This window comes from Hetaerina americana, unplaced genomic scaffold (assembly GCF_022747635.1).
Source record: "Hetaerina americana unplaced genomic scaffold, ioHetAmer1.1.p SCAF_3, whole genome shotgun sequence".
Taxonomy (NCBI): Eukaryota; Metazoa; Arthropoda; class Insecta; order Odonata; family Calopterygidae; genus Hetaerina; species Hetaerina americana.
The window spans coordinates 94,835,333-94,846,526 of record NW_027286874.1 but is presented as its reverse complement, the minus strand read 5'-3'; the positions used below and the strand labels follow the sequence as shown (position 1 = coordinate 94,846,526).

The 11,194-nt window shown below is 38.3% G+C and overlaps 1 non-coding gene across 1 annotated transcript; it reads left to right on the top strand.

Annotated features, from left to right (window-relative positions):
- Positions 1–328: 328 nt before the first annotated feature.
- TRNAS-AGA (transfer RNA serine (anticodon AGA)) lies at positions 329–410 on the top strand. The gene has a single exon. It is a non-coding gene; the product is annotated as a tRNA-Ser (tRNA).
- The last annotated feature ends 10,784 nt before the right edge of the window (positions 411–11,194 follow it).

Genomic DNA, 11,194 nt, shown 5'->3' with positions numbered 1-11,194 from the left:
ATTATCATAACTCGGGACAGCATGTTAATCATTTAAGCTTAATTACTGTTAGGAAAGTGTATAGCTCATTCTGTTACAACGTGACAGGGTAAGAAGGAACTTTCCTTAGTCTTCTATGTCCTTGTAATGAAAGTGGAAAAATCCCATCGCTAGATTCCTACAATAACAATAAAGGAATCCATTTGATTTGCAGTTCAATCATCCAGAAACGGAAGGGGAGCAAGCTTTATGTTTAGTATTATGATAATAGCGCCAAATTTGAGTAGGAAATAATTCAGAATAAAATGAGTAAACTAATATTTAATGAAAGTACCATAGTTAGTATCAAGCAGTCGTGGCCGAGTGGTTAAGGCGTCTGACTAGAAATCAGATTCCCTCTGGGAGCGTAGGTTCGAATCCTACCGACTGCGAATTTTTTCCTGGAAAAATTTTATTGCGAATATTGTTAATGGCTATTTTCAAAGAGTAATTGGTATTTTGTTTTGTTATATGGTTGGTTTGCTATCTTATTTTGCTTAATCAATGCCATTTAGTACGTTTTTTGATAATAATATTGTTCAGGGGTTAAGTCTACATTTAATTTTCAAAACAAGGACTATACGAGTTTATTCGTGACGAGCTAGAGAGAAAAACTTTCATTGTTTTGTGATTTTTTCCCACACGCTATTAAATTACCAATTTTTATGCTTTTGAAAACCTCGTGAAATTTTGATGTTTTTAGCCACGATACGTACAAATGCCGTCTGAGAAGATCTGCGGTTACGGAAGAGCCATGTCGATATTATGGGTATTTGTTATGTTCAAAATGAGATATATTCTTTGATTCTAAATTCCAACAAAGTGTTTGTCATACACAAGGTTACCCTCAATATCAGTAATTTTATTTTAATTACTTTTTTAATTACATAAGTAATATTAATTGTCATCGATTGACTTCACTTTTCAATCGCATATTTTTGTGGCTAAATATTTTGATAAATGTTCTATTCAATAAAGGGATTAGAAATGAAATTCAAATTTGTAATGACTGTTATTTACAGAAAATAGGATCTTCTAACATTCCATGTTTGGTAATTTTTTGCTCCATAGGGCAATTCGTGAAAAAATTAAGTGGTTAGAGGAATATTCCACCGTTCCATTAAAGGCGAACCTATAGGTCTGCCCCTATTCTGTTCTTTTATGATAATTGTAGATTATTGTCCGTATAGATGTATTTATAAAGATAATCGTTTCTGAGAAGCCCAAAATAGTAGGCGGGTACATACATGAACTTCCTTTCATGTCGTCCCCTTAAGTGGTAGGCAGTCAGATACAAAGTATTACAGTTTTTTTCAAGAAACTTACTGCTTTTTACTAGTTTATTCCATACTTCACTTGTGCTGATTTTACGAATCTGTCACTTTCATAGTGTATCATGTATGCCCTGCTATTCCTGAGACCTTCTGGTTCTGAGGATGATTCCTGATTTCATTGAAATGATCACTTAGTGGTTGATTCCACAAGAGGTATCTTGGCGTTGTGTGGAACTGGGGTACCCTAATTTTCGACGATTTTGTTAAATAAATAACAAAAAATATCCTTTCACAATTCACCCCCTCGAACCATTCTGTGCGTAACATTATTTTATTTTTTAATATAAATTTAGTCTTAAATAATACTTAGGAATTTTAAAATATTTATCTGAATTAATTTACATGGCTTCGACTCTTCAGAGCTGTTTTGGACGCAGTGTGACATACATGTATATGTGCGTGTATAAACGTGGCATTTTTGATATATTTCATCAGAAACATCGTGTTAAACAGTAATGTGAAGGAAGCGGGTAGCACTTGAACCAAAAGTTTTAATTTAGAGCTCTTATTTAGAGCCTTTGAGTCACCAAATGTCTAAAAACACATTCTTTTAATTAAAGTGACTATTTATGTATTTATCACATTTTCTTAATGTAAAATATCAAACCACAAGGCTTTGACACGGCTGCTAAGCCAATTCGTTGCCTTGGCCTAGAATTCTCGCTGACGAGTTTACAATGCTTGGAGCGTATCGATAGTACACGTATTTTGAAGCTGGTGGAAATATAGTATTTTAAGCAAAAAAGCCATGTTTATTAACTATTTGCCTGTCTATGCCAGGCAAGTAAAATACTCAATTATTTGAATGAAAAGAACACGTTAACCCCATGAAATACTCGTATGAAAGGTTTGCATAAAAAGTATCGGGAAAAGGTTCGGCAAAATAGATTTAATTCAGATATTGATACAATGCCTCAGAAGTCTGCAAAGTACATCACTTGAGCGTCACTACACTTTTGCCAGCGAATTTTCCACGACTCGAAGGCTCCCTGGTAGGCTGACTCCAGAAGGTTCGTAAGGGTACGCGTGCAAGCTTCTTTGACGGCACTTAGGGTCCCAAGGCGGTGTCCTTTGAGGGAGGATTTCACTTTAGGGAATAGGAGATAGTCTGCTGGTACCAAGTCGAGACTATGAGGGAGTTGGGGAATCATCGCGATGCAGTCAGGTTTTCGTCCGGTTGTCGGTTACCTTGTAGCAGGTGTGGCTGGATGCACTGTGTGTCTGGGTGAGTGGGCTTAGCACAGATCTTTCACATCGCCAAATTTTCAGTGATATTGGTGTGCTAACCGACGGTCTGAATGGAGCACTTGACGCACTTGTTGCGAGTTGTTGCCTGTTCTTGACGTTGACGGTCGCACAACACGGGGCTCGTCCTCCACACTCTCTTGGCCATCTTTGAAGAGCTTGTGCCACATCAAAAATGCAGTTTGTGACATGCTTTCATCCTTGAGCACTTGGTGGATCAGAGCCAGCGTCTCGGTGCCCGATTTCCCCAGTTCAGCACAAAATTTCAAGGCGTACCGCTCTTCAATAGTTCGCTGCATTTTGCGTTTACACCGAGTCACTCGACAGAAGTCAACTAAAAAGACGATCTAGCCTGAACGAATGCTCGCAAGCGATTGGCGCTTGGCGCGTGTTGAAGTTCAGACCCCCCACCACTGACCCGCGAGCGCGCTGTGACTTGCAGTCACGTCAGGACAAAATTGTTCCCGGTGCTTTTTGTAAAAAAATATATTGTTTTCATACAGTGTCAACAGGCTCGTTAGTTTAGTTACATGTAAAACGCACCATTCGGATTATTCCATGCTTGACCAAAAAAATTTTCTACACGTCAATCAATAATAGATCCGAATTATCAATTCAATTAATCAATGAGAGATTCTTCCTACTTACAGTGGATAAGCTAAGATACACGTTACAGAGTAGCACTAACCATCTCATCAGCCCGATCTTAAACGAGTGTTATTTTTTTGCGGATTTGTATAGCTCTCACCGTCTCTCTGTCTCCAGTTTGCCATCCAAGTCGATATTTATAATCTACAAGGTTCAAACCTCTTGCTGCCATTGCCTCTCAATCAGCTACACCGCCCATCCACTTACACCTTGAAAGGATTTTCGGAAACAATGCATGTCCATGCCATATTTCAATGGCGTGAAATTTATCCTTTAACTTCTTTTCTAATTTGATGTATTATTCGTGGATACATTTCTGACTGCCTCAAATAAAGTCGGCTGACATCCATTTTCCCTAACTATTTAAAGAGATGAACAATGGAAAAATTGCCAGATACCACCTCTAGTTAAATCAGAGGAACGCCTATCTCCCTTCCGACTCGTAATCACTTTTCTAGCATCAACTTTGAAGCAAACATATTATGTATTGTTGACTCTAATCCTCTATAACCCCCTTATTCTTCTTTTTGTTTTTTTTCAGTATACCTCTCAAAACGATGTCTATTGACGCGGGACCGCATATTTCCTACAGAATAAATGAAGGTCACCCTCTGAAATCTCTAGAATCAACTCTGAACCCTTTTTATAAATGGGCGTAATGTAGAATAAGTACTACCTCCTCATTGAGCCACATTTCAAACAACCTTTTAGCATCTCAAATAATTATGATTATCTCCAATAGCTTTCAGGTCCATCATTCGCCAATTTTATCTTAGCAGTATCTTTATTTTGCTCATACCCTACAAGATATGAACCCAATAAGGTTAATGAAACCAACCGGCGACGGGCTTTTTTCTGCCCAAGTACCCAGCATTTTATAGGCCCACCACTCCCATTCATTTCCCGGTGATCAAAATTGGAAATGTGGTTGGCTCTATAATTAGCTCCATCAATGTATTACCAATATCGTAATGTATTCCGGGATATTTGCTAAAAAATGGCTCCCACAATTTGTAAACTCCTTTGGAATATATAAAATAATTTTATTTATATCAGTAATGTTTTGTGATTTACCATTATTCCATTTTTATATAGTCGTCAACATGATGCGATAATGCATTTCGCCTATGAAATTACGCATTTACAATGCAATAAAGTAAGGCATTAAAAGTAATCCTTTGTGAGGATACATTAAAAAAAATTATAGATAAAAAGTCGAGGACTCTCCCACAAAAACTGATGAAGAGAGGTTGAAAAGCCTGGTTGGTGGTTGTTATATTTTCTTCGGAATATGAAGTGTTGGTTCACGAACATATCTGAAGGATATGATTATTCATGTATACCTACTTTGTAGGATGATTGGAAGTGAATTAAACTTTTTTATCAATGACTAATAGAAAAATTTCATTGGGAACATTCTATACATGTATACGATTTCCTCTGTTGCGAAATCCAATTACATGCAATTTTTATTTTATGTTTATTTTATGACTCTGTTTTCAAATATAAATATCATAGATTGTTATAAAATCTTCCAAGAATTTGTACCACACTATAAGATTTCGGTAAATCTTTAATATTTTTTCTGAAGTTTACTCATTAAATTTAGACTGTCTATTGGGGACTATTGAACTCATGCAATTCATCACGCCTCTACATTGCTTAAATATTTGCACACCTGTAGTGTATCATGATTTAACTCTAAAATTAAATCTCGTTGTCTACCGCTCGGCATTTCGCGTGGTGTGGCACCGACACGTGAATTCTCGTGACTCTTTATCTCTGGTATGGCAAACGGTTGTTAGCAGCACTCACGTTGTAAATCTCAGCCAACGCAGTCCATAGAGTATGAATCGGAATTAAAAATAAAGAGATAATGAGAGAGCACAAGGGATCTCACCCATAGAGATTATATCTAAGTCCAAGGCTTCCGAAACAATGAATGACCCGGCGCACTGCATTCTACTGAGCGACGTGTAAAGAGCGTGTTCAGATTCGTCACTCATGACGAAAGGCAAAACCTTTTTTACCTTTGGTAACGGCAAAAAAATAGTATTTGAATTGAGGGCTCTGTTTATCTAGCATAACTCCAATGCCGCTGTGGTTGAGGCTTTCACTTCAGATTGGTACTTCAATTATCGCGTTAGATGCGACAATTTTAAGTACATTTCATTAACGTTCCGTATCTGCAGGTGATACGTGCCATGACCTACCGTGGTTACGTGGAACCGTGTATCGTACCAAATCTTGTATGTATATTCCTACCAGGAGTCCAGTAGGTAGAGCACTGATTCACTGGGCGCCCGCAGCTTCATCCAAGCTGAGTGATTGATCCTTTCGGGCACAAGATATTGGGGACCTCAAGCGGCAGAGGGAAAGGGACTGGCCTCCTACCCTGATGTGTGAAATTCACACATCAGTGTATTAGGTCTTTAGGTCCATATACCCTGATTTCATGCATTTAGGCATAGCACTAGATGAACTCCTAGCAAACCAAACTTAGGGTTGATTAATGCGCTCATACAAACGCTAACATATAAAATGATATTATCGTAGTTTGACATCGAAAAATACGGTGTAGTTCAATTGATAAAGAATTAACGAATTGCTTCCAAAAAGGGATAATAAAGTGCACTATATATTTGATCATATATATCTTGCACCGTTCCTCTTTCTCAAAAACATTTTATGTACCTAATTCTCCAACATTTTTCGGTTCCCAATAAACCACAGGTACTGCGTCAGGGGATGAAGGGTAGACTATAGCATTTTTGATGTGATTTAACGAATGTGAAGATTTTTGTTTTGCTATACGTTCAAATGGCCACTGCTTGTGGGAAGTTCCAGTGAATTTGAAACCAAACTAAAATCAGGAACAGTGGCGAATAAATTTACTGTCTAAATCCATCCGGGTAGGTCTGTAGTGAGCTACAGTAGAGTTGGGTGATTTCATTTGGTAGATTTTTTAAATTTGGGCACCACGTTTTTTCAGATTATTATTATTATGAAATAATATATATTTCTTATTCAAGTTTCTGTTCCGTTACGCAATCAGTGCTGTTGTTCAATAATTGAAACACTCACTCATTGTCAGACTTTGAAATCTGCGAAATTCTCTGACTTAATAACTTCAAAAGCTTACAGCGATTCACAATTTATTGTTTTGCTATTTTTAGGAGAATGAAGGACAACCAGCATCCTTGCCTGTTTGTCTTCAGATGCATCCTGAATCGCCTTCACCTTTGCACTGTGATTTGAATTTTCTTCCTGAACCTTCCGAGAGTTTTCCTTCTCTTAGAGGAGAGGTAAAATGACGCTGGGCTTATGGCGACGAGCCGTGGGTAAAAGTTGCACACATATTAAAACCATATGACGTTAAATTGGGTAACTGGCCTTTAATATCTAAAGATTGTTTGAACAAGGTGTGAATAGGATTAATCTCAATACAAGCAGTGATACAATTTAAGTCATTTAGTAATTTTGATTTATCAAATAACTATGCATCAATTATGCAGTAATGTAACCATAACTTATTCAACAATGTTGTTGATTTTGATATTTTATTCGATTGTAACCAAACATTTTAGTTTAGTTTGGTGTTGTTGAAATAATTAACAAATTCAAGGAGAACTGATTTAACTTTATCATGTAAACTGGCCTCTTTCCTTTTTAACAAGTTTTTCATGTTGCTTTAATGAGTGCCTTTGAAAGGTATGTATCACTGTTGAATAGTAAAACTAAGTTACTAATTATGAAGTGGTGATATCCTAATTTTAATGTTTTAAATTATCTAATTAAATTTGAATAAGGATTCGTTATGTCCCCCGTCGTACGATATTTCAAAGTCGGGAATGGTCCTTAATTGGAACTATATTAATGGAATGCTTGTTCGACCCAGACGTATATTAAACCCGGTATTTAAGTGAGCGTATCGATAACCCAATTCATTAGAATGGATCTGGGATGAGGCGTGTCGGTGACTGAGCTCAGCAAGGCTAAGTTAGCATTGTCTGGTCGTTCTTGAATGTTTGCTGACGTTCTCCGCAGACGCAGGAGGAAACATCGCGGGTCAGCTGTCCGGCAATCAGAGCGTGTTGACCAGTAGAAGGATTCTTTTAATTAGATATCTTAAACCAATTAAGAATGTGTGAGGGAATGAGAAAAGCCAATTATTAGGCTGCAAGACCTAAAAACGGGCGATGCATTAGATGAGTTTCAGTTATATACCTTGAGTAATTGAGAGATTGTAATCAAATTATACTTATTTTCTTCTCTTCTGTGTTAAGAGTAAAGAGTTCGGTAAATATACGAATGAATTCATTGTGCGCCAACAATTACCTCATCGTTTTTTTTCCTGGATTCCTAATTGTAACCGGGATTATCAATTAACAAGGATAAAGAAAATAATCCCTTTCCGCAGATTTAAAATTGGTAGCCATTAATCCGAAAATGTTTGTTAAAATGTACGGAAATAAATTATTTTCCTCTCAGCAATGACATTTTGTTCCCTTATAATCATTAGTTTTTAAATTTCCTCTAGAATTTTTATTATAACACTGTACGTCGATGATTAAATTATGGGATTTTCAGATAAAGCCAGTTAAATGTCGGTTTCGCGAGTTGTCACCTTGAAAAGACACGAGCTTGGACGCCGTTGTCCGGCTAACGGAATCCCGCCTCATATTTTTCCCACCCATTTAGAAATATTATATTAATCATATTAAATAAAAGCTAAATAATGAGTGAAAGCTAAGTGTGTTCAGTGGAGTAATATAAAAATAATATTTTCTCCTCATATCAATTTATATCGATGAATCATAAAATAATTCCAAAATCAGTATTAGAAATCTACACAATATTTTCTGTCTTTCAGTGAAGGGAACCATCAGTATTGCAACTTGAAAACATTTTCTAGGAAGTCTGTCATAACAATTGATTGAAGATGGTCCCTATTTTATGTCGTTGTAGGTAGGAAAGTATGTTTTGCTCATGCCATACGAGGTTGTAAAATCTTATTACTTGTTCCACTTGTCAAAACTTCAACAAAATCGATACAATTTTGTTATGAGAAATTGTCTTGAGGAAATGATGGGAAAGAAAATTACTGTTGGGCTCTCGGTAAGATTTTACAAAGTCATGCTAATTCTACATCCCTAATTTTCTAACAACTTCCAAGTTTTGTTATTTTTTGCCTATGTATTATTACATTTTCCCTTCTGAGGTTTCACTAATGCTAACTTTAAATCTTTTCTTTTAAGTCTACCTGAATATGTCATATGACAATCCGTTATTTTGGCTGGAAAAATTTCCATGGAATCCCACTGCCCTAGAAATCCCCTGAGATTATCCAAAAATCACAGTTGCGTTGTGCTATATGGTAGTTGCCATCACTTCGTTGAAAAGTCTCGTGGTGGCAGTCCGCTGAAGCAGCTCAGCGATCACGGCTTATTAATTCACAAGGAAGAACTGGACAGTTACAGTGGCAAAGAAGCAATCCTGGCACACACTGACGCAAGTAAGTATAAAATTTATCATTTGTTTTTCTGTTTCATAATAAATGTGGCAGATTTCAAAGGCAGCTGACAATTGCAGAAGGGTGGCAATCAAGTATGGAATTCCCGATTATGTCCAGGTGCTCGGACTATTCATTCATGTACCTCTTAAATTTTGTCCTGATTCAATTCTTCTCCTTTTAGTTTTCCAGGGTTTCTATGCATAGTTATAACGATACTATACTTGAGAGTGGTTTTAGAGAATGAAGTAAATAAATCAGCAATAGTGAACATTCCATATAACTTAATGTGAAGAGAAAATAAAACATGAAAAATATCCTTTTTGAATTTATAGACGTAAATTGCACCAAAGTCAATGAAATGCCCATAAAGATTTCGGCTTCAGTTGGAGTTCAAATATTAGATGGAGTTTATGAAAAAATTAACTCAATATGCTGTTGTCGCATATAGGTTATGGGTTAGAATTTCGGAGAGATACTTGATTTTTAGTTCTGTGTTGAGCTAAAATATTGTGGCTTACACTTGGTGTCCTGTTCGCCATCGCGAATCTTGGCCCAAGATTAAGAAAAAAGGCCCCTTACTTCCAGAACAAATTTCAGAACATATACCTACATATTTATCTGGCGCCAATGACTAAGCTTCTTCGGTGGAATGGAACTAGGTGGACTACACTCATAGTTGGCAAATTTGACCTCTATGAGCCCTCATTTTTTTGACCCAAATATGCCTTCTTTCCGAGACAAGTCGAGAAGTGTGAGGTGGATCTATGGTAGATTTATTCCTTTTCGTGTGTTTTAGGCGATTGGGTTACAGTTCTTTATTCTTGCACACTGGAGAGTAGGTTTTTCATGCCGACCACCTCTGGAATTAGGACTGTGTCCGTACGAACGAAATCTGGCTCGGTGGCCAAGTTGTTTTTATGAGGTCAAGTTTTTTGAGAAATAAAATTTTGGCCTAAACTAAACATACATGCGCTGTAGAAGTATCAATGTAGATGGTTTAAATCCGATGAAAAACAAATCAATCCAGTCAAATGCAATGCCATGCTTCAGTGAGTCGGGACATGGTGCTTTATGGGAGGCAAACGTTTATTTGCCAAACAATATTCAGATAATTGTATTCTGATACTTGGACATCCTTATAGATGCTTGAGTTGACCCTGATTTTCAGTGGATAGAAATAAATTAATGACTCCCTGTTGCCCTAATACAGATCCGTATTTACATATAGGTAGGAGTCACGGCAACAGAAACAGCACAGCAGTTGTTCACAATCTTCGACGCTTATCCCTCACCTCAAAAAGACCTCAAGCGCCTTCCGAAGTGGATTCTTCGACTATTTATGGATTCACTGGGCAGAAGCAGCAGCCGTGTTGTACAGCGCACCTCCCGAGGAGCAAGTCCGTGTGCGGAAGACCCTCGGAAGATGGCGTATGCTCGAAGTCCATCCGAAGATCGGACGTACGCCTTCGGGTAACTTCTCCTCCATCGAGGCGGAAATGCCCATCTCCCAATGTGAGGGAGCACACTGTTGAGGGCGAATCCAACGCCTCAAAAGGCCGACAGACTGATTCGTCAACCGAAAAAGGAGAACTGCATCACCTTAACACCGATTACGCCTGCGGGTGCCAGCCCTTGCGAGTGCACTCCTCTTGCACCGACATCCGAAACGTGGGTCTCTGTTGCAGGGACGCCCGGGGTTTCGATGGAAGGGAGCACCATTGCCAAGGACTTGGCGAGGGGGTGACCACACTGCTGGTGGGGAAGCGTGGCCGCTTTCAGAGATGGAAAGAAAATAATGATGGTCATCTTAGTCTACCAGATATAAAAAGACTGGAAAACAACGAAGGACAGGTATCAAAAAATCAAGAAAGCTCTCGCAATGGAGAGGCCTCTGACGATCGCTTCAGACGCAGACACAACCATCCGGAGTGTGCGAAAAGGGAACATTCTGCCATTGTCATGGGAGTGTATCAAATTAAGAACGTTGGGACCCGTCGAAAGCAGTTCAGCCGTGAGCGTAGAGAGCCTTTCCCGAAAATACAAGAAGATAAATTCGTCAAGTCGCTTGACAATTTGAGTCCCATGGTTAGGTGTGAATCGAAAAATGGTGGAGCGAGTGTTCTGACGCTGTTGAGTCCTCAGAAAGCTAGAGTCTACGCTACGGAACGTGTTCTCGAGAATGTAATTGATGATTCCAGAGGACTTTACGTTCGAGAGAACGCGGTGGCCGGTCACATGCATTGCATTCAATCGCCTTTCGGGGAGAATAAGAAAAATATACTTCTCTGTGCACAACCTAGCACAGCACCTCAAGTAAAGATACCAGAGAAGTTCAAATCACTTGGTCATAAACGGTTGAGCTCGGAGAGGAAAACCAGTGGCGTCATATCGGTTGAATCGGAACAGTGCTTGAAGGAAGTCTATCAACGGTCAT